The 22236-nt window shown below is 47.9% G+C and overlaps 1 protein-coding gene across 1 annotated transcript in view; it reads left to right on the top strand.

Moving 5' to 3' along the window:
• Positions 1-8283: 8283 nt before the first annotated feature.
• Positions 8284-22236, top strand: part of SOCS5 (suppressor of cytokine signaling 5) — a 31979-nt gene continuing 18026 nt past the window's right edge. The window contains exons 1-2 of the mRNA XM_066595542.1: positions 8284-8546; positions 17461-17697. The gene's annotated coding sequence lies outside the window, so the exon portion shown is untranslated. The remainder of the gene's footprint in view (positions 8547-17460; positions 17698-22236) is intronic.

Raw genomic sequence — 22236 nt, 5'->3', positions numbered from 1 at the left:
TGATCACGGTCACCCAACAATAGCAGTTGCAAGAGGTTGACCGGTTTGTCCACTGAGGTAGTACAATCATCAATGACGGGGATGCTGAACATGATGTCCAGCGTTGTATCGGGAAGGTGTGAGCAACTTTTCAACGTCTTCGCCCTACATGGGTTACCACCGCACTCTAATTACACCTGAAGATACGACGCTTGATCACTATCGTGATTCTGACTGCTATATTCTTCTAAAAACATGAAGAGCGACCACACGTGTCAACTGATGACTTGATGTATTCCAACAACAATGCCTTCATCGCTTGCTGGAGGTCACTTACCATCAGGGGCGTAACTAAAGGCTCAGGGGCCCGGGGGCAAAAGTTCAGCTGGGCCCCCCTCCCTCCTTCTGTACCCATATCCAGAGTTGTAACTTGAAGATTCGGGTCCCCAATGCAAAACCTGTAACAGGGCCCTCAAACTATAATGCTTTATTCATAGTACTGGGCTCCCTACATGGAGAAGAGAGGCCTTATGGCCCTCTAAGGGTCCTGGGCCCAGGTGCAACTGCATCCCCTATAGTTACGCCCCTGCTTACCCTAATCGGGTTACAAATGAGGAAATGTACCACCTCTCTGGTATGCAGTCGCTCTACTCCTCTGTCATCGAACATCGACTCTGTTTTGTTGGGCACACTCTACAACTCCCTGAGACGAGGCTGGCAAGAATTGCCATCTCATGGAATCCAAAAAATGGGAAGCATCAGAGGAGAAGACAAGAGTACTTGGTGATGTCCATTTATAGAGGACTTGCCCACTGTCGACCTTTCATGGAATGAAGTCGAAACTGTTGCCCTTGACCGTCAACAATGGCATTCTCTTGTTGCCTGACGCATCACTGGGCGCACTAAGTCTAAGTAAACTACCACTGACAGGAACGCCTAAACCATCTACACAACCATGTATCATAAATGTAACTCCTAACTGACACTAGGCCACCAGGGATAAAATACTACCAGAGGCAATCAGTGATATTATAATTACTCCCTAAGCCACCTTCCACCAGGAGCATTCACCCTTCCTTAACATTAGGGAATTTTAAGTGTTGTTAATCCCTAAGTGGTTATCATCAGTAATATATACTATAAACTATAGGAAACGCCAAATAAAAGTGAACAACAGGAATAATTATAAAATAATCCTAACCATATGTAATCACCATGATCGTTTTTTTTGTAATTGTGGTGTTTAGAAATAATTTCATATTTTATCCACAAGATATGTACATTATATTCTTTAAATACTTCGGCGATCCATCCTCTTAAAAAAATAGAAGAAAAACCTTTTTTTCTGCATGACGCATGACTTCTAATTGTATGAGAGCTCATGAATCATGTTGGAGCCCACAGTCAGGTCTCAGTATAGCTTTTGCCACATGCCAATTAGCCCGATGTAGCCTATAATCACCTGATCAGCCAAAGCTTTCAGGTCGTGAGTCACTAGAAGAGGCACATGCAATAATATGCAGAAAATGTGACTTTGGGGGACAAAGATTTTCCGAGCGTTTTATGAATTTTTTCTTAGTCTCAAATATTGTTCTTTTCAAAAATGGAAACATTTAGCAAACTCTAAAATTGCCGCTCAGTTCATATTCATTGTTCTCTTTTCTAAAGGGACTCGGAGGTGAGCCTTATGTTTTTCTTCCCTGCCATTCCCCCGCTGTGAGCTTTCAAAGCCGTGGCTGCAATGCATCCCGTGGACTACATGCATGGAATGTGGGAACTAGTCTTCCAAGTAGTCTTCTGGATGCATTCAGCGGTGACCCTGACTGCACAAAGCATGGCAGTGCTGGGGAAGGAAGTATAATGCTCCTTGTAATCAGTATGTCAGCTCCTATGGGCGAAACACTCCCTTTAAAGGGGTTTTTCAAAACATGCTTGTATGTGCTTTGTCACCTATAAAAGGGTCTACTGACCTAAACTCATAGCATCATAGGGAGCTATTATGTTCTGAGTTTGGATCAGTAGACCTGCGGTTGCGCTCGGAGCCGGGCGCTCAGAGCGGGGGAATAGCTGGATGCAGAAGACAAGCGGGGTGTCCCCGCTTGTCTTCTGCATCCAGATAATTTGTGCATGGAGCGCCCGGCTGTTATACAGCCAAGTGCTCCATGCTGGGTATGGAATACAGAGCTGGACCGCTCTGTTCTTTATACCCAGCCCGTTATCAGTGAGCGTTATACAGCTGAAACAATAGTATCAGCTGTATCCCGCTGTGAATTCCTTATAAGACTCATCCATGTATTTCAGCACGCTAAAAGATAGTGATGAGCGACGGGATAACGAAAACTGCACGATGTGTGTGTAGTTACACACAAGGTTTATCGCACAAAAGACGGCTTTTGAGCGTATTTTGAGCGATAATCGTTGTCTACATGGGCCTTTAGCAACCCCCATGGCACTGGTGGCCCCTCTATGGCCACCCATAGTATTGATGGCCCCTTTATGGCCCCGCATACCCTGTTTCCCCGAAAATAAGTCCTACTCTGAAAATAAGCCCTATCCTGATTTTTCAGAGTTTTCAGGGATGCTTAAAATATAAGCCCTACCCTGAAAATAATCCCTAGCTGCATTACATAAAAAAAACAAATACATTACCTAACAGGCTCAGTCTAGGCCCCTCACACTGCTCTGTGGAGCTGCAACGTGCTTCTCGCAGTCCTCGGCTGCCCACAGAAAATCATTTCCTGGTTACAGGATTCATAAATCCTGCCTCCAGGAAGTGATGGCTCTGACTGCTTCCCGAGCGCTACTCAGCCAACCAATGCAGTGCTCAATGAACCGTTGCAATGGCTGTGATTGGTTCATCGAGCGCTGCATTGATTGGATGAGCAGCGGTTGAAGAACCAATCACAGTCATCATGCTGTTGAGGCTGGATTTATGATTTGGACAATCAGTGCCACGACTCAGCTAATTCATATAGCCTGCCTCCACATTACAATGGCTGAGATTGCCAATCAATGCAGTGCTTGATGAACCAATCACAGCCATTGTATTGGTTCATCGAGCAGTGCATTGATTGGCTGAGCAGCGTTTGCTAACCAATCTCATTGCTTCTTGGAGGTGGGATTTATGAATCCCATAACCAGGAAGTGATCTTCTATGGGCGGCCAAAGACTGCAAGAAGTGCATCGAAGCTCTGAAGAGCAGCGGGAGGGACCTGGACCGAGCCTGCTAGGTAGATATAATAAGACATCCCCCGAAAAAAAAGACATAGCACCTTTTTGGGGGGCAAAATTTAATATAAGACAGGGTCTTATTTTCGGAGAAACACAGTATTACTGGTATCCTTTCTGTGACCCCCCTTATCTGAGTTCCCTCACTCTGGCCCCCATAGCTCTGGAGTTCCCCTTCTGTGCCCCCCCCCCCCCCAGCACTTGAGTCCCCCTGAATGTCCAGCAGCACAACACTTGCATTCAAGCTGCTCTGCATGCTGCTCATTAAGTCAGTGCAGCCTGCTCCTCCCTCTCCTTCCTGCAGTCAGTGTAGTACTGCCGAAAGAGGGGGTAGGAGCCGCCTGCATTGACTGAGTAGTGTCCAGAGCAGATTGAATGTTAGTGAAACTTGTGCTGTTCTACATTCAGGGGAATGGGGAAGTGAGTCAGCGATGGGACCCCATGTTCTCCCTGTCCTGCAAGGCCCCATACCAGTCATGGGGTCTGCCTAAATTGGCAGCAGACCACTGGTATGATTCCAACCTTAAAGGGATTGTTACACTTCTAGCTGTTTTGCTGCAGGAAGCAGACAGCGCCATACACTATGCAATGGTCCAAGTTGGTAGTACACGCTGAGCCCCATTCACTTCAATAGTACTCACGTGAACAATGAATACCATGTGCCGCGGTGCGGTGGGAATCGGAGTGACTGCGCTGCAGTGGATAGCCGCTTAACAAGTGAGTGCAGCTTTTTTTGTTGACTTTTGTCCATTCCCTGCCCATACATTTTTTACGTCTCAGAAAAGGCCTTTTATGTTTGCATGTAAAGTGTATATAGAAACACGTATGACCCACTTACAGTGATGTAAACTAGAAATGACGTCGGAGCAGCAGCAACGCAGACTCTTTTGGCTTTTAGTGAATTGTATACAAAATCCGAGTGAGATACAATATCAGAAGCAGAGGCGTAACTTGAAGCTTCTGGGCCCCAATGCAAAACCTGTAACAGGGCCCCCAACTATAATGCTTTATTCATAGTACTGGGCTCCCTGTATGGAGAAGAGAGGCCTTATGGGCCCCCTAAGGCTCCTGGGCCCGGGTGCAACCGCATCCCCTGCATCCCTTTTAGTTACGCCCCTAATCAGAAGGATAGAACTGCACACTTTGGTTGCGCAACAGCAAATCACAGAAAATCCTGCAACTTGCTGTCATACAACTGTTCTGTAATTTAGCTGCTTAATGCCTCCCTCACACAGGCATTGCGGTAAACGCCGCGATTTAAATCACAGCGCTTTGCCACGATTTTAATTTTGCTTTTGGTCGCAGGGAGCCGCGGCCAACAGTGGAGTTTAGCAGTCCTCATCATTGATGAGATGCGCTAAATGTTCAAAATAAAACAGACTTTGTTCGAAAATTGCGCCGCTGGAAAGCGCCGCGATCAAGCGGCTGTCTAAGAGCTCCATTGAAAGCAATGGGAGCGTTATACCGCAATTAGCGCGGCAAAAAAACATCGGTGTGAGGTAGGCCTAAGAACTGCCAAACCGCAGATAAATGGTAGGTAGGTTGCATGCTACTTGCCTTGCAGTCCTTATTAGCAAAGTAACGTGCAACTCGCAACCAAAGATCCAACTGGTTTGGATTTTTTGTGACCGTTGTGCTACAGTCATGTTAGGTCACAAGTTGCAATGTGACCCCATTGGCAATCATTAGATGTTATAGTGTGACATTGCAATCTTAACCCTTTCCAATCCAATTTGTATCCAGATTTTCCTAAGGGGCTTAGTCTTTTTCTGCCGTTACCCAACGGCGCTATATGCTGGTTAAAGCCAGTACTGCATGAGGTGACACGTTGGGTAGACTCCGTCAGCAGAGAGGCTGGCAATATACAGTAAGAGAACCCCGACGGACATCTTCCAACATCGGAGCTGTAATGTCTTTAGACGTCAGACAGTGGATTGGAAAGGGTTAAAAGGATTCTGTCAAGCGGTTCATGTTGCCCGAACCATAGGCAGCATGAACCCTGAGACAGGGACGCCTATTGCCCCCATGTTTTATTCTGAAATGTTGCAGCATTTCAGAATAAATACACTTTGAAGTTTGACTCGGAGCCGAAATCCAAGTCCTGGGGGCAGCTGCGCCAGCCTCTTCCTGCCCACTGCATGTAGACTGACAGCTTTCTCCCCATACACAAAAGGGGAGAACTGTCAGTCTTCACGCATGGATACCAGCTGTGCCCTCCAAGAACACAGCAGCTGTTTGCAGAAGACAGCGCTCCCGCTGTCTTCTGTATACAGTGGGAGCCTTCATTCACACACTAATAAGCTCTTAAGTAGCTAATTAGCTACTTGAGAGCTTATGCAAAGTGAACGCTCAAAACTGTCACTCAGACTGCCGTTTGAGCAATAATCGTTGTGTCAAAATTGGTCTTTAGTGCCATGGCTTTAAGGGTGCATTCCCACGAACGTATATCGGCTCGGTTTTCACGCCGAGCCGATATACGTCGTACTCATGCGCAGGGGGGGGGGGGGGAGGATGGAAGAGCCAGGAGCAGGAACTGAGCTCCCGCCCCCTCTCTGCCCCTCTGCACTATTTGCAATGAAAGGAGGCGGGACAGGGGTGGGGCTAAATTCTGAGAATTAGCCCCACCCCTGTTCCGCCTCTCCTCATTGCAAATAGTGCAGAGGGGCGGGGAGGAGGCAGAGAGGGGGTGGGAGCTCAGTTCCTGCTCCTGGCTCTTCCATCCTCCCCCCCCCCCTGCACATGAGGACGACGTATATCGGCTCGGCGTGAAAACCGAGCCGATATACGTTCGTGGGAATGCAGCCCACAGGGGTTTACCAGGGAAATACTATTGATGAGCTATCCTCAGGATAGGTTATCAATTGTTGATTGGCTGAGGTCCACAGACCAGGACCCCTGCTGATCAGCTGATTGGGACTCCTCCCTACAAAACACAGGAGTACAGAGTGGAAGCTGCTGCTTCGCCCCATGTAGTGGCAGCCGCTGGTAATTGCAGGTGCAGCTATTATTAAAATCTATGGGAGTTATAATTTTGGGCCCTTGACAAGAGCTAGTAGACTATATAACAAGTTGATCAGCCATGCTTAGGCTGATGCCGACTGTATGGAGGAAGAGCGATTGCTGATACAATCATTTGATCCCCATACACTTTCATTATTGATTGGCGGGGATCCCAAGTGACCGACTCCCGCCGATCGGATATTAAGAACCAAGGATGGGTCATCAATATTGGAGTCCTGGAAAACTCCTTTAATCCTTGCTTCCAAAAACCAATGGGCGATCTCGCAGAAAGTTAGGACATGCTGCGGTTTTTTTCCTGCATGGCATCGCATTTCCGCGCCATACAGGAAAATGAACCATCTGGATACGTTTTGGGCAGCCCTTAGGCTGGGTTCACACTGGGCGGATTTGCCACGGAAATTCCATCCGGAATTTTGCCGCGGCAAATCCGCCTGCGGCCGCTAATCCCGCGGTTGGCCAGCCATGTGGACGAGATTTCTCAGAATCCGCCGCGGCAAAGCTAGCAGAAGGCGACGCGGATTCGCGGGCCGCAGCATGTTCATTTTTTTTCTTCCTCCGGCGCTCACATAGAGGAGGGTGCGGCCACAGCGGAAGAGCGAGCGGCCAGGCCGCTTCAAAACCCGCGGCTAAGTGCCGCGGGTTTTGAAGCAGCGCTTCTCCCGGCGGAAATCTCGCAGTTTTTCGCTGCAGCCAAAACGCGTGATTTCCGCCAGGATTCCGTTGCGTGTGAACCCAGCCTAAGGGCTTCTTAACACCGGTGATCGCAACATCGGCGCGGCAAAAACGCGTCTTTGTTCCCGCAATTTTTGAGCGTCAGCAATGCTTTTTTTGAGAATAATCTCGTATTGCATAAAAGTGCGCAATAACACGATTTTTTATTACGGAAGTTAATAGGATTTTCTAATATTAAAAACACATCGCACAAAAATCTTCGTGCGATGCGATGAAAAGGCAGCTCCATAAGGAAACACGGGAGATGGAAAAAAAACACATCGCAGAAAGCTCGGGCACGCCGCGGTTTTTTTTTCCGCATTAGTGAAAACATCGCTAGTGGGGGGAAAAAAAGCCATTGAATATCATTGGTTTCATAACTCTTCTTTAATCACTCTCGCATCGCGCCATTTTATCACAAGGCATTCTAAGGCTGGGTTCACACGGGAAAATCGCGTCTTGGTTTTTGAGCCTTTTTTGGGGAATAATCTTGCAAAAGCAAATAGGTCGCGTTTGTTGCATTGTGATAAAAACAAATATATATCGCACATTGCAGAAAGTTAGAGCATGCCGCCATTTTTTGTTCTCTCAACATCGCATCCGTGAAAACATGGCAGATGGGAAGGAAACCATTGTAAGGCCCCCATACACACAAGGGGCGGATTTGCATTGCGGAATTTGGAGTGGGCGTTCGCCTCCGGATTCCACCGCAAATACCTGCCATAGCATGCAATGACACAACGCTTTTTCATGCCCACGAGCGGTAATCAAACGCGATTTTCCGCTCACGGCATGCTAAAAAGAGAGAAAGCTGTACACACAGGAAGGATAAACCACCCAAAACAAGAAAACTCTTTGTTGACCCTACCAGCCAATCACAGCGCAGCTTTCATTTCTAAACCTGCTCTGCCAAAATGAAAGCCGCGAGGTGATTGGTTGCTAGGGGCAACCACGACCGTTTTTATTTCAGACTGTGACCGTTCTGCGTAAACTGTAGCTAGGAGCCTCTCCAGCCACAGGCACGTACAGACAGACATGTTATACAGGAGCGGTGCCAGAAGCCTCCGCCCGCGGCTCTCTCCCAGCAGCCACAACCTCCCGCTAACGCTACCGGGTTATACCTCTAGCCTCCTCTCTACCAAACTTACTGCTCGTCCCGCCTACTTTACGCATGGTTGGCAGCCAACAGCGCTCTGATTGGCTAATCGCACCGACCCGAGCCACGCTGTCTTGGACATATCAGTTTTGGATTGGCTGAAGCGTCTTTGCTCTCTTGTGATTGGCTGCGAGTCTCTGTCTGTCCCAGCTGTCTAGTCCCCTTCGTTATTTTCCGTCGCGGTCAGACTTGGGGGGAGATGCTGCGCTGCCGCCTCCATAGTGTCTTCGGAGCAGCCGCCGCCACCGCTGCCTGACACTCTGCAGCGGTAGCAGCCTACGCCTCGGTCACTGGAAGCAGGCTTCTAGGAACGCCTAGGCCTGAGAGGAAGCCCCGGGGTGGTGGTGGAAAGGAATCCGGAATTGGCTGCCGAGGGCGGGGGAAGATTAGAATTGGAGGCCGGGGTCCGGGCCGCTGGCATGTGTGCGTGTCTCAGCCGGTAACATCAACGGTAAGTCGTAGATCTAGTCGCGATAGCGAGGAATGTGCGATGGTTTCATCAACTTCTGCCTTAGTCCAGTCTTCACTGCCGCCCGCTATCGTGCCAAGTACTCCGGGCTGTCATGCCGATCAGATCGGGCGATGTAGGATTGTTGCAGGGTGATTGTAATAAGAGGAGAACCGCAGAGAAAGCCCTGCCTGTGAAGTGGAGGAGATGACAAGCAGATCCCGAGCCGCGTCCGTTCCTGCAGGATCTGCAGCAGATCCCAAGGAATCTCTGAGACTTCTGCGTCGCTTCCTGATCGTTCGCTGCGACCCGAGACCGTAAACTGTGTTCTGCAGAGAAGTGGGGTGAGATATGGTATACTGAGGGGTAACTATCGGTGGGCGACGGATACATTCCCTTCCACTCTTAGCAGGCTGATTCTGTGAAATATACCCCAAATCATAATCTCCCCCCCCCCCCACTGTCTATATAATACCAAAAATGTATCTTCTGAGAGGGTAAAGCGCGCGCGGGGGGGGGGGGGGGGGGTTGCACTTTTTTAAAGTTTGTTGCTTTTTTGTTTGTTTTTTAGTTTATTTAATCTTTGTTGCATTCTTGTACTTTTTCTTTTTTATTTAATTTTTTTTTTCTTAATCTGTTTGCCTTTTTTTATCACCTTTTTGTTGCTTTTTTTTTTTTTTTTTTTCTCCTTTTTTTTAAATTCCTCCCATGAGGACGATCACCTCTTTCGTATTTCGGCGTTTGCCTCCGGTTCTTAGTTCTTCTATCCCTTCCACTGCCTCTCACGCAGTCTTCGCTTTTTCTAGCCCCCTCCATAACCGCACAGCTCTGGTCTTCCTAGTCTTCGCCTATTTTGTCTTACGCCTGGATCCCCGCTTTCCTTAGTCGGCATGCATTCCCCCTTGGCAGCAGATGTGTGGGGGGGATCGGTGGTCTCGGCTCCCGGCACGCTGCAGCCGCATCTTGTGAAATAGTCCTCTCCCCTGCCCCTCATTGTCACAGAGAGGAGAATGGAATCAGAAGACACCCGTCCCTTCTCCGCACCCTATATATGTGATTACTAGCGGTGCCCCCATATGTACCCATCTTTATACAAGTGCCTTGCACCCCGTGTTTGCTCCGCACCCCACAAAGAACACAGATATGATTGCATGACCCTCGGATACACTTATATATTATTGTATCAGAAGCTCGCCGCATCCGCTGCAGGTTTCCATTAAAATCTCGGATAAAATGGCGCAACGTGTGGCGCTACTGAGAAACCTCTGCAGGTGGAATGGAATCGGAACAGAACCTATTAAAGCCGTCTGGTTGGCGCCGATCTCTTCTGGCAGGGGTTGTCCGTTAAGGAGACCCCGGTTACCGGGTCCGCCGTGCCTTAAAACAGCAAGTCAGCAGTTTCTCGCCTCTCCCCGCCGGCTGCGCTCTCCCTGTGATGTCACTTTGCAGAGTGAGTTCATCTACAAACAAGCTGCAGCAGCCAATGACAGCACTCGGCGATCATGGCTGAGCTCTGTCATTGGCTGCTGTAGCAGGTTTACGGGACGTCGCAGCAGCCTGTAAACACAGAGAGTGGAGCCGTCGGTGGGGAGCAGAGGGGGGGGGGGCCTTAATTCGAGCAACCCCTTTAAGGGTCAACTTAATGCTTGCTACACCTGTACATGTTGTGGCCAGCTGTATTTCTTACTGAGGTCATAGGAAGTCTATGGTACCCCGATCTGCCACAACTTCTATCGTGCCCACCCACATCACCCATCAGTTGTTAAGCCTTGTGCTCTTGGCATATTGTGCCACTGGAGCTATAGGGACTCTGCACCATATAGTGCGTCTGAGGCACCTGCAATGTGCTGTATGGTGGAGCATGCCGCGGTTTATTCTCCCCGCACCCCTACTGATTTCTTGGGTCCGGTCTCCCCAAATCTATGGCTCTGAATACAGAAGCGTATAGATGGAACCTTCCTCTGTTGACCGTCTGCTTCATTAGGGCTAAGGCCGGCTTCACACCAGCGTATGAATATTTGCGCACGCTTGAACGTACCGTTTTTGCAGAACGAGCCATACTTTTTTGCACGCGCATCGGCGTATTTTACCCGCAAGGCATGTTCATTTATGTGCCGCAAACGTGCACCAATTAGAATGGTTATTTAGTCTTAATTACCATATTTTTCGCTTAATAGGACGCAGCGGATGATAAGACGCACCCCTGTTTTAGAGGGGGAAAATAGGGGAAAAATATTTTGAACTTGCCCAGGGATAGTGCCGGGCGACGGAGCAGCAAAGGTCTGAAACGGCCGAGCTCCGTGTCACAGCGGCGCTTGTTCAGCAGGAGGAACAGGAATGCTGATTGGTGGAGGCGGGGAACCAGCAGCAGTTCCCGCCGGCGCTCCCCGCCAATCAGCGGCACGTATGGGCGGCAGTGGGGAGGAGAGAAAACTGGGAAGTGCTTGCACATTTCTTTGTGCGATTGCAAGATTGTTTGCGCAACCGCGACTTAGTTAGCGCGGTCACGGGTTTAAACTAGTGATTCCGCTAACAAATGCTAATGCAATGAATTTCGGCGCATTCACTTTATAAGACGCAGCGACTTTTTTTTCCCCGCTTTGGGAGGGGGAAAAAATGCGTCCTATAAAACGAAAAATACAGTAGTTCCAGATGCGTTTTTTTTTCCCCCAGTGGATTTACGCACGGTCACGCATCTCCTGGTCCAATTTACTTCTATAGAACCTGTTGTACAAATATGTAGAAAAATAGAACATGTTCTAAGTTTTTTGGGGGGTTTGCACACGATTGCAAAATATGGAAATGGGAAAATATCCATTGAAATCAATGGGCTCTATTTTATATATTGAGCATGCAAATACGTCCGTGTGAAGCTGGACTTAGGCACTTCAAAGGGTTTGTTCACATTTCCGTGTTTTGGTCATGCAAAAAAAGATTGTTGTATCTTTTGCGAATTCGTTCACCAAAGATCCCCATAGAAGGGAATGGGGGGGGGGGGGGGCACAAATACAGAGATGCAGGGATCACTGCGTAATTGGGCAGGAATTCTTCTGGAACGCACTAAGACTAATTGGCCAATTCCATCAGTGCGTCTTTGTTTTCCGCATGCAAAAAGGACAGTACAATATGCCAAGGCATGGGCAAAAAAGTCTTGTTCCTTCTGCAAAAGCGCTACGCTCACGTGCGCTAATGCATATAGGCTCACATGAAGCTGGCCGAAGGGGGGATAGTTTATTGGGGGCTCCCCATTGTTCTCCACTAGTCTTGTGGTGGTAATGAAATCGGTCAGGAGTAGAAGAAAAGGTTTGATTCGCACACGATCGGCGGTGTTGTTAAGGCTCTTTCTCTGGGTGGGGATAGGTCATTAATAGTTGATCGGCTGGGGTCCAATGCTCAAGACCCCCACCAATCAGCTGCCTGTGCCTAATCTTAGTGTAAGGAGAGGAAGCAGATGGCTTCTACCCCTCTGTAGGGGGCAACGCTCGTAATTTCAGAGTCTGGTCCTACCTTGTTTCCCCAAAAATAAGACAGTGTCTTATATTAATTTTTGTTCAAAAAGGTTTAACTTTTTTACATGTTTAGCTGCCTGGATAATATTTAAATTGACTTTTTTAATTAACTGTTAGCAGGGCTTAATTTTGGAGTTGGGCTTATATTTCAAGCATCCTCAAAAAGCTTGAAAAATCATTTTGCAACTTTAAAAATTCTTGAAAATCATGCTATGTCTTATTTTCAGGGAAACAGGGTATTAACATAAATGACTGCTGAGTCTGCAGTTATCGGCACCGACCACTACACAGTTCGATGGGTGCTGACAGTGTGTTCCCAAGCAGCGGGCCCCCAGCTATTGATGAGTCACACTGCAGTGCTCTGGGATAGTATTGCAGGCAGGGTTTCCACTGAAGTAAATGGAGAGTCTGCTTGTAATACCATCTCAGGCCACTGCAGTGTGTACAGAGCTGTGCGCTTCCAGCTACATACACAGACGCAGCAGTCTGGCAAATAGCTGAGTTGCACACCCCTGCCAGTCAATCATTTAAAGCTGGACCATATTGTCAAAGCTCTGTTAAGAGAATTAGTCCCTGTATAGGTCACTGTAGCTTTAAGAAGTCAAACTCGCCGGGGTTACTTCTATTTGTACCATTAATGACTTTAGAAAATCATTTGTAAATTCTCATAAAAATCTGTTTTGTAAACACTTTGGAGGAACAATGCTGCGAGCCAAGGAGAAGGTCACGTGATGCGCGCCGCCCCAGTGGACAATATCATTAATCATGGCGGATAGCGATATTATAAATGGCACCACCAGTGCAAGCATATCCAGAAATGGCCCCATCCCAGCTCTCTGCTTCTTGCCTCAGGTGACTAGTATGGCTTTATTTTGCATAGTTTGCGTAAATTTACGTATGAACCATTGTGTGGGTTTTTTTTGATCTTGGTCCCATTTCTAGGATAAGAGTCGCCCATTCAAGTCAGTGAGTTATTTAATTGGAAACCCGAATGCACACGCATGTCATACAAGTGGGATTTGGTTATTAGCACCCCCATTGACTTAAAGGGACATGCAGCAATTTTTTTTTTTTATTACTCAAACCATCCTCAGTAAAAAACACTCATGTGACTAGAACCATTGGAGTTGGGGTGTTCTGTTTTCGTGAATTCCGTCCAATTAAAAATAAGACCCTACTTGCATGGAAAAAACACCTGAGTGCATAAGCCCTAGGGGAGGATTTTCCAGTTTGTATAGGGTTAGAAACCGGCAGATCCTGCAATAATCTGATCCTCCCGTTAGGTAAGAAAAGCAGCCAAGCATGCCAGAAAGCTGCTGTAAAGCTGAATAAATGGCGTACTTTATATGACAGTGATGATGAGACCTCTGACTGAGCACATTGAGCTCGGTATTATCCGATAATGGGACAATCGGAGACTGGTAGCCAGGGATGGAGTGACTGACAACCTAGTACAATACAAAGTGAGCAGTTGCTGTAGCAACCAATTGGAGTTGCTCTTTATGGGTACTTTCATAGTGCGGATGGGAAGGGTGAAGTCTGTTGTGGATCCACCAATGGGGCTTATTTTGGCGCGTTTTTTTTTTTTTTTTAATGTATCGAAATTGTATATGCCAGTATGATGGAGCTCTAAGGGTAAGAGAGGAGGGGGATGCAGCTGCAGAGGGATGCAAAAGTGTGGTGGCATCTTATTAAAGCCGAGCAGGAAGCCCGCATCGGAATCCAGCCCTGACAGCAGAGGTGTCTGCGGATACCTGTCATTTCCCGTCTTTTTTTAATCTGTACTGCGGATGGACCCGACGGCTCGCCCGTCGGACGTGTGCACTGCAGATTTTATTTTTTTTCATTTTTTTTTTTTATTCCCTGCACCGTCGCTAGGCGATGATGCGGAATCCGTGACTTGTCCTCAATGTTAATTGAAAATGGGCCGCGGGTCGACCGACTTCCATTGATATCAGCCTCTTTGTTGTATAATGTCCCAATTGTTCCAAATTCTGTAAGACCAGAGACTATATTGCTGTCAGTAGTGAAGGCCGGGGAACGGCTGAGGAAGACCCCTGCTGGGATGCAGCGTCACAATGATTTGGGGTACTTTTAGATGAGCCAATGTTGTTGTTTGAATGAGCGAATGATGTCAGAGTTCGCTCTCATGCATTTAGGAAAATTAACCCATTTAGAAATTGATGGCGGCCTCCGTCACAATCTAACCATTAGGTGTGTGGGTCTGATGGCTTCTGAGCTGCATTCACAATTCTCCTGGTTACCTTTTGGAAGTGATGTGCAAGCCTCCCCTTGATCATCTGAACTCCAGCAATGCGTTGGGTAAAGTAATCTATGAGGTCGGGGCAGGTATTCATCCAACAAGGAATTCGGTCAGGTTTTGTCTGACTTGTGATTGCAGCTCTGGAGTATAATACAAGGTTTGGCTTTAGGCACAAGTTGCACCCGAGTTCCCACTGAAAGCAGACAGACGTCTATCCATGTGCTATCGCGGAACCTGCACGCTAAATACCCTGTTCTCTTCCATGAAAGTGGCTGGATGCAAGACCTCCATGAGTTGTAAGGACCATTGATCCGTGTGAAAAATTGCGCATGGGAAAATGCGACCGTGTGTGCGCCTTCAGCGTGTAAGGAATAACTAATACAATGGAGGTTGTACCAGAATCACAAGTTATCCCCTGCCCATTGGATAGGGAATAACTTGCTAATCAGTGGGGATCTCCCCTTCGAGACCTTCGCTGATCTTGAATGGGGGACCCGTGGCCTCCTCTGCCCCCCCCCCCCCCCCCAGCAGTGACGTCAGAACGAATGGGGCACTTGCCAAACCCGCAGAGTCGGCGCTCCGTTCATTTCAATGGGGTCTCAGATAGTCACAATCCAGTATGGTTGCTCTACCATAGCTCCATTCCATGTGCTCCTTACTGCAGGGGTACAGAAACCCTCAGTGAAGGGGGAAAGGGGTACCCCTGTTCTTGGGATTGGTGGGGGATCTCAGCAGTGAGACCCCCTGCCGCCAATCAACAAGTTATCACCTATTCTGTGGATGGAGGAAAACTTGAGATTCTGGTAAACCCCTTTCAGACCGCCATCTTAAACTCTTGTCTTAATGTTATTTCCCCGGGGTATGATGTGCCGACTATTTGAGGATCATACTTTCATATACTAGGCCAGGTCGGACCTGGTGTACATTTCCGGTATAACTTGCGTAAATGTGTCGGTCCGGGGCGGCATGCCCCCTTCATTTTTGGGAAAATGGCGGATGGCGACACAGACTACCAAAAGTTGAAAAAATGTTGCGACCTTTTATTTTTTTTATGCCAAGATCTAGCGTAAAATATAATGTAAATGTGCCCCAATGTATTTATGAAGTCAGAAACCTCTTTATGCACGTCAGTATCCGTAGAATAGGTCATCGGTGTCAGATGGAGGTGGGCGGTGGACTGACTCCATGCGGCCTCGCCGTCCCAACTGTTTGAAGAGGGGATAAGCGCTGTGGCCATTGTCGACCTGCCGCAGCATCGGCCTGGTATTGGCGCTCGGTCCCCTTCACCTGGATGGGTTGGGGTTAAAGCTGCAGAAAGGTCCTTCGTCTGATGACAGGGATGTCACACGTTGAAGAGGTCGCAGCCCTTGAATCAATCTCAACCCCTTCAGACAGCTGATCACCAGGGTTGTCTGGATACCGATCCCCGATACTCTACCGCATCGCTGCCCGTTTCCATTGCCCATTCATTGTGATGCATCTTGTAGTTGTCGTCTTGAAGACTCCTTACTTCGCAGCGCTTGAACTTTCCGCGTGCAGTTTATGGGTTGGGGTGTTTTTATAAACTGGTTTAACCTACTATAAAGTTTAATTGGCATCACGTTATATTGTCGGAAGCAGCGAGGATCCTTTTGCAAACCTCTACTTGTTTTTATGTCTTTACGATGTCTCTGCTGCCAGCGGTAGGGAAGGCCTAAGCTCTCAGCGCAGAATTATCGTTAATGTGACCCTTTGCAAAGAGTTAGCAAATCCCTGACTCTGCAGCCAGATGCGGCCCTTGGTATATGATATATTTGGTGCGGCTCGTAACATATTGGGCGCTTTTATTTCTTTCTATGCTTCGTTGGGGCTGATGGGCAGACATTGTGCTAGAAGAGAAGACGCTGCCGGGAAAATCTCAATGAATGAAACGATGAGAATGGGGTAGTAGTGGCGGAGCCGCCGGTTCTGATCTGCCCTGGTGAATGCACATCGTGTTGCTCGGTAATAAGTACCGGTAATATTACAGTATGTCGGACCCTCGTGGCGCCTTTCTGACAGTTTGGCTAGAAACCTACAAACCTGTAACCCCATGGGGTCATTTTCTAGGGCTCCTGGTCCTCATGCTGGGTTGGTGCCCTTCTACGGCCCTGCAGCTCTCCTCATGTAACCAGCGGACGTTCCGCAGCGTTTCTACCCCATGTGAACATACCCTTAGGCTGGGTTCCCACAGGATGGAAACCCGAAGGGGTTTGGCTGCAGGGTTTTGGAGCAGCTTGGCCGCATGCTTTTCCGTTGCGCCCGGCGCTTCCATAGAGGAGAACAGAGCTGCAACAGGGGAGGGGGGATGAATGGACACGCTGCGTCCGGCAATCTGTGCTGCAGCGCCGGCTGTGCCGTGACGGGTTGGCCGTCCTGTGCGGACGAGATTTTTGGCAAATCTCGTCCGCATGGCTGGCTAATCACGGGATTGGCAGCCACAGGCGGATTCTCAGCAGTGAAACGCAAATCCGCCCTGTGTGAACCCAGCCTCTTATGGCCATTAGCGTTTGTTTTCATCCTTCGTTGAGGAGCGCTACTGTGTAATTGCGCCATTAGTGACTTGGGTTATACCGCGATGGATACATATCTAGATATCTGTCTATATTTGGTGCGACCATGATGTGACGTTTCAGTAAGGCCATCCTCTATTGTGTATGTAGGACAGCGGAGTCCGTGACATGCCGTGTGCGGGAAGCATGACCCGGCTCCGCTCCATGTGCATTGGCATTTTATGCCAAGAAGAACCTTTTCCTGCCCTTTAAATGATGGCAGCCGGCAGAAATCTCGCTCAGCCGTTGGAGTGATCTAGTATTCTCCGTTTCGCGATCAGGCAATATGTTTAATTCCCCATCTGGTGCAACCTGCATTAACAATTAATCAGATTACAATACAAAAACGAGGGCTGCCGATTTTCTGCAGTTATTAGATCAGCTGGCAGACGCTGGCGCATTAGATAATTTTGCCCGTGCTTGAAGTTGATGTCATTTATATTAAAGTTTATGCAAGTTTGATTTTATTTCACAACCCTTTTTTTTTTTCTCTGTATTTACTGTACGTGCCATAAAGTGATGCAAGCGTGGCCGCGCTCCCGTTGTAAACGCTCTTGTGTTGTGTTTGTATGCAGGACTTGTCGGAACACCCGAAGTCAAGGGCAGATTTTGCACTAGAAAAGGAAGACCTCGTCTCGTCTCTTCTTGCACTCGTCATTTTGTTGCCTTGGAGCCGTAAAGCCGCATCGCACCCGAGCACAGCAGTTTTTCAGGGATGAGCGGACGAGTGAAAATGTTTTAAGAGTTTCTTTTCTGCCAGCCGCACTCGTTCAGGTTCCACAATGAGGAATGGAATGCAAAAATAATTAACGGTAAGTCCATCAACTTCCCTGCAGCCTGCTTTATGTCATTTATTAAAGGGAACCCGTCCCTTTCCCGCAAATTTGTAAAATGAGTTATGGCGCTGACAGGGAGCCCGGCGATGGACTTTTTTTTTTGTACTCGTCTGCTCCCGGATCTAGCGGTGTCCCCCTTACAAAAATCGCGCAGTTGTGGTAAATCTGACTCTCTTCAAAGTTCCATGCTCGCCCTCTATACAAGTCTATGGGAGACTGCACACACGGAGCTCTGAAAAGAGTCAGATTGTTTTGCACTGCTGGGACATCAGTGAAGGGCACCGTTGGATCCAGGGGAGTATAAAAAAATACTTACCCAGCTTCCTGTCACGTTCCCTAATCGCACCATAACTTTACCCCATTTACACGCAACGTTTATCGCTCAAAATGCGTTCAAATGATGGCTTTTGAGCGATGATCCTTGCGTGTAAACACTTCTATCTTTCACTCTTCGTCTGAACGATGATTTTTAGGTGAGCATAAAATCCATCGTTCAGACAGAGATGTATCAGGGACCACACGCTGTGTTCTCCACAGGAGCAAGCTGCTTACATTGTATTCAGCTGGCAGCCCTTGCAAAGAAAATGCAGCTGAGTGCAAAGTCCAGACCACATGCTGGGATTTGCAAACAGCTGATTGAGGCTCATTTACATGCAAATTAAGCTGATAAAGCTCTAAAGGGCATTAGTGCCCATTAGTGCTTTATGCAAAATGATGGCTAGAACTGTCAATCTTTCAATTGATTAAAAGATTGTCTTTGCGTGTAAATGGGCCTTTAGTTTATGATGCTGTGGGAACGGGATAGGTTCCCTTTAAGTTCGTTCTTTGTAGCAGAATGGCCGTAAAATACTGATAATCTGGCAGCCTTGAGATGTTAAAGTTGGCACATATGTGGCGTTTGTAAAACTTTTAAAGGGAACCTGTCATCTGCTTTAAACCAAGTTAAGGTCTGACTTATGGGATGTCCCCAGTCCTGAAAATGAAGGACCTGCAGCGCTAATTCAGTACTGCAGTCTCTTCAGAGTCTTTACCTCTATATTGATGCCCCAACTTTGACGTTCAACCCTTTTACATCTATGATGATGCTAGTAGACTGTTTAAATCACATTTTAATGTGTTTGTACACTAAACGTACATGAAGAAAATATACAAATGTCTGCAGTTTCTAGCATGACCTTTTTTTTTTTTTCCTTTTTAAACCTGGCAACCCTTTAAGTGCATACAAGAAGAGAGAAAAAAAGAGCTGTCTTCCCCCATGGCAAAACATAAGACAGCTTGTACTCTCTGTTCCCAGCTGCTCTTCTATCCAGCTCCGTCCTCTGTGCGTGGTCTGTGTCGACTGGCTGCAGCAGCCTGTGATGTCCCATACACAGGCTGACTGCAGCTCATCGCTGCTGCAGCCTGTAAGTACGTTGTCATGGAGGAGACCCGGAGCTGCTGCTGCTGTAGGACATGTGGGAAGTTAGGAGCGGTGAGTGGAAGCTGATCTAGTTTTATATTATGCCATAGGGTAAGACAGAAAAGAAAAGAAAATTGATGCAGTGGACCATGTGGCGCAGAGTGTTAAGGCAGCAGAAATGACCTGAAGTTTGTGGGTTCAATCCCTGTGTGATTCAGGTAGCCGGCTCAAGGTTGACTCAGCCTTCCATCCTTCAGAGGTCGGTAAGATGAGTACCCAGCTTGGTGGGGATAATAAATTACCTGAAAGCCCTGTGGAGTAAGTTAGCGCCATACAAATAACAAGTCCCCTTTTAAACGTATATTTTTACGTGTTAACTGAAAACCTTTGAAAATAAAAAAAATTAAAAAATTGCGCAATTTTCTCACCAGTCTGAATAGTACTGTATATTTTTACTGCACACCATAAAACAAGGTGCTGTCACCCCCAAAAAAGACACAACTCCACCCCATTTCACTCCCAATTTTTACATTTTCGGCCCCTCCCCAGTGCATTATCTAGTGCATTAAATAGTACCATTGAAAAATACAGCAGGGAGGAAGTAACTGTCTAATTGGGCTACCTCTCTTCTAGCTACCCGACCCACGGCAGGGTGGGAGTAAGGGACCATTTACATGGGACAGATGTCTTGGAAAATATGCCCAACACTTGTCCCTGTGTGTACTTGTTCCCGTGCTGCCGCATAGGAGCGAGTATCGCTGGCTCACTCAGCAGGGGGCATTCCACCCCGTTAAATGAGGGATAAATTCCAGTATACTTCTCATGGAGAGGTTTTTGTGCAGAATACCTGTTGTGGACACTCCACATCAAAATTCTCCACCTGGTGTGAACATATGGTAAAAATCTGCGCGCAAATTTTCTGACGCGCTCGCGTATCCGTATTAATCCTTTGCAATCCAATTTTGGATTCAGGGTTTCCTAGGTGGCTTTCTCTTTCTGCCATTATACAATGGCGCCGTCTGCTGGCTAGAGCCGGTACTGCGGTATGGGACATGCTGGAGAGGCTCCCAAACAACAGAGCAGCCAGTAATATACAGTACGAATACCCTGCCGGACGTCTTCCGACATCGCAGCTGTGCAGCCTTCAATCAGAATGTCTGCAGACGTCAGACAGTGGATTGGAAAGGGTTAAGTGGTGATATGCCGCTTCTTGATACGGATCCGCATGCAAACGCGTCAGAATTCCACCGATTGGGCTAAATCTGCGTGCGGATCTGTGGCAAAATAGCCATGGTTTTACATGCTGATTCTGCGTGAACGTACCCTAAAATGGCGCGATCATCTGCAGGGGCGCATTGTTGCAGCGGCTCCTCATACAGCAAGCTCTGGAGTTATGGACATGGCCCCATGTATCCTAATGCGGACAAGGTTTCTCCTGCCCCACCTTTGGGGTCTAGCTTACAAGTAAAGCTATGTAAGTCTCCGTGTTTGTGGAACGGTTGTAGTCGTGTGCGTAGAACTGCTTCCGAGGACTTTGAACAGACTTTACAACAGGGTTGTGGATTTTGCAGAACAATAGACCTCTATATGAAGCTGTTATCAACCACTCTCAAACCAGAAACCCTGGTCTAGTAAGTGATAAGTTGGTTGTTCTTCACATTTCGGTATAAAAGACTATTGTGTGCGCCCCATGATTTGGGTGCCGCTTTGTATTTTATGTAAAACCTTATTTGGATGGATTTCACCTTCCTCAAAACTGCTAATTGTTAACCCTGTAACAGCTGGGAGGCACAAGATGTATTACTCTACGGAATGAGTAACTTTGTAAATATATTGCATCCCTTATCTTGTACTGATCCTGCATTGGGGGCAGCTCACACTCAGGGGAATTACTGCAATGTACAGTATATTGTACGTGGGTATTCAACAAGCCCCATTAAAATGCATACGGGCGTATTTGCATTGCGGAATCCTGAGCAGGCGTCCGCTTCCGGATTCCGCAGAAAATATTGCCCATAGCCAGGCAATGGAAAATCGCTTTTCCATGTCCACGAGCGGAAATAAATTGCAGTTTTTCTGCTCGCAGAAGGAAAATCGCAGCATGTCCTATTCTGCACGGACGGCTTCTAGTCTTGAAGTCAATGGAAGCCGTCCGATCCGCGGCCCCTCTGCAGTGACGTTTACGCTGCTCAGTAAATATCTAACTATATGAACCTTACCCGACTGCTGCACATTTATCCCGACGGCGCGTTCGGGCCTCTCTCACGCGGACTTTTGTACAGCGTTTAGCGCAGTGCTAAACGCTGTACAACGCTCCCATTCATTTCAATGGGGCTGTTCACACAAGGCTGAAAACGCAGCGTCTTCAACAAGGATGCATGTTCTATTCCACTGCGGAACATCCTTAGGCTGGGTTCACACAGGACGGAATCCCAGGATTAGCCAGCCATGTGTACGAGATTTTGCAAAAACTTTGTCTACACGGCGTGGCCAATCCGTTGTGGCAAAGCCGGGCGAAAACTGACATGCGGCGCAGAATTCAATTCCGCGGCATGTCAATTCTGTGGGGGGTTTTTTTTCTCCCCACTGCGGCATCTCTTCTCTATGGGGAGAGAATGCCGGCGGCCGAACTGCTCCAAAACCCGCAGCGAAATGCCACAGGTTTTGAAGCTGCGGCTCTCCCGTGGAAATCTTGCGGTTGTGCGATGCGGCCAAGCTGCAAAATTTCCGCAGGATTTCCGTTCCGTGAGAACCCAGCCTTAGTGTTTCCGCAACCTGTGAAAGCACCGTTAAAGGGATTACCCTATGGTTATCACCTATTCGATATAGGTGCTAAAAATCTGATTGGCGAGGGTCTTGCTGCTGAGACCCCCACCGATCCAGAGAATAAGGGTCCTTTGCTCCCCTCTTTTCATCAGTGGGTTTCGCTTCACCTCCCCCTGCGACATGGAGATTAAATGCGAAGCGATGATCGCGCGCCTCCATCCATTTCACCGGGTTGGACGGAAATAACGGAGTACAAGCTCTCGGCCATCTCCGACCGTCCTATTTGGAAATAAAGAGCCCCGTGTTTGTGCAACCGCCCCTCCATTTACTCTCCTGCTCACGGGGGGAGA

The sequence above is a fragment of the Eleutherodactylus coqui genome, chromosome 3, assembly GCF_035609145.1.
Source record: "Eleutherodactylus coqui strain aEleCoq1 chromosome 3, aEleCoq1.hap1, whole genome shotgun sequence".
Classification (NCBI taxonomy): Eukaryota; Metazoa; Chordata; class Amphibia; order Anura; family Eleutherodactylidae; genus Eleutherodactylus; species Eleutherodactylus coqui.
This window is presented reverse-complemented; position numbering and strand designations above follow the sequence as displayed.